Genomic DNA, 2,297 nt, shown 5'->3' on the forward strand with positions numbered 1-2,297 from the left:
GTTGGTAACTGCAACAAACTCATAGATACACACTATTGACTATAATATACAAATCATGACCACAAGTTTCAGTGTAAGAGATTTACTGGTCTCTCTCTTAAAGCAAGAAATATCCTGCAGTTCAGATTTATATAAGTAGTGCCTTTTAAAAAATAAACTAAAAATGCTAGTCTATCTGTATTATAAATATTTTTAGTCCATTTTACAAGATGTTAAAGTGGTCATAAATGTATTATTATCTCCCAGTAAATAAACATGGCACTGGAGCCAGTTTAAAAAAAAAATGGCAATATCCAGGATTACTTTATATATTTATATTTCCTAACATTAAAAAAATTAAACCAAATAAGGAGAAAGAAGGAAAGAAGAAAAAGAAATTTTACAAAAATGGCAACTCCTATGATCTAAAATAATGTACAGAAATGTCTTCATTCAATTCAGTAAACTAAGCCATTTTTGGAATTAACATTTACGGATAACTGGGTTAGGAGAGTGTTCCTTTCAGCACTAAGGTCAAAATCACAAGATATATTGAAATAATTTCCACATAAGGAAAGACAGACTTTGAAGTGGAGTGACTGTTTAAAAACCACATACCAAAATTAATCCGAATATTTGAGATTCATGGAGCGAAATCTTCAGTGGCATCAAAATTAAATACTATCCCCTGGGTGCCCCTCTTTTACCAAAGTGAAGAAGGGAAACATGATTACAAGGTACAGTATGCAGTGACAAGTTATAATGAGAAACTATAAACAATTTAAGTAACTAAAATATTTCTTGTGGAAGCATAAAAACATGATTTTCAAATTGATTCAACTTGCAGTGAGTCTCTTACATGTAAGAAGTAGATTTCATTCTATGGCCTGTTGAACTGATCTTTATATAAAATATTTCCTTCATCTTACAAAAAAATGGCTTCTCAACGGCACCAACTCCTTCAATGTGGAAGAGTAAGAAATGGGCTTTGTAGAGTGGCTTACTAAACTTGTTTCCCCAGCCTTCACCAAGGTGATCCATTCCATCAAATTTATAGTATCTCCAAATCTACATGTTGAACTTCAGGATTTCGTTTCTTACTGATGGGTCATTCTCCAGGAGTTCAGTAAGCCGCTGGACTTGCTCTGGCTGGGTGGATCGCCCTAAGAGCACTTCTGTGTTAATGTAGGCGAGGAATGCTGATACCACACCTAATAAGGTGCCCACACCCAGAGAACCTAGGCTGTCATACAGTGGATTGCCTGTTATAGAAGTGAGGCCCACACAAGAAGCTGCTATTATCATTCCCAAGACTGCGGCAGTATCTTCCAATAACATAACATTTGTACTAGGATCACGACTTTCCGTTACATATTTGTAAAACGGCATTCCTTTCATCCGAGCAGTCCTACGAAGTTCATTTATTAACAAGATGTGTGGCTCCTTCAGATACCAATCCAGCTAAAATACAATATGCCCATAGAAGGGATTCCATTGGTTGAGGATGAAGCAATCCCATGACTCCATGACACCACTATAGTCCTGCACCCATCATGAAAATACGAACACCACTAATTAGTGAAGAAATATAGTGCATATTTGAAAATCCATAAGCATGAGAAGGATCTGGTGTTTGAACAGACTTACTGATGCCCAATGCTAGTAAACCCCGATTACAAGTATCAGATAATGAATGAGTGTATAGCTTCTGAAAACATTATTGATTTGTTTGCTGAACCTGTATAAATCCAGGTAAGAAATTTAAAGAAACAGTTTAACCCATTGATGCAAAAGGCAACCATCACCACTTTTCCTGGTCCTTTAAAGAACACTGATGCGGCTCTGGAGTGTGGCTTGGTGTTTGCCAGGAAATCTCTATATTCCCTTAATATTTTTGATTTCTGAACAGTCATTCTCTGTATTCTATCTCCACTTCCTCATGCAGTTTCTTTTCTCTGGCAAGAGCTTCAGGGCTTCCCCAGACTTCCAAAGATTTTGCTTCCACATCTGATCTCAAGTATAAGGTAAAGGACTCTGTATCTTCATGGGGACTTCGTCGCCTAATTTTTCGAAGTTGGTCTAGATCACTGGATTTAAGGCAGAATTCATTCATTGCTCTGACTCCAGTAATGAAATTATTCTGAGTGTACTTTGATCTATACTCCCTTTTCTTTTCTTTTCTTTTTTTTTTTTTTTTTTTTGAGACAAAGCCTCAAGCTGTCGCCCTGGGTAGAGTGCTGTGTCATCACAGCTCACAACAACCTCTAATTCCTGGGCTCAAGTGATTGTCCTGCCTCCACTTCCCAAGTAGCTGGGAC

At 37.0% G+C, this 2,297-nt stretch overlaps 1 pseudogene; it reads right to left on the bottom strand.

The window, feature by feature from the left end:
* Positions 1 to 1,047: 1,047 nt before the first annotated feature.
* Positions 1,048 to 1,986, bottom strand: LOC100945604 (annotated as a pseudogene).
* Positions 1,987 to 2,297: the final 311 nt, after the last annotated feature.

Source organism: Otolemur garnettii, unplaced genomic scaffold (assembly GCF_000181295.1).
Source record: "Otolemur garnettii isolate 467f Iridium unplaced genomic scaffold, OtoGar3 scaffold00105, whole genome shotgun sequence".
Classification (NCBI taxonomy): Eukaryota; Metazoa; Chordata; class Mammalia; order Primates; family Galagidae; genus Otolemur; species Otolemur garnettii.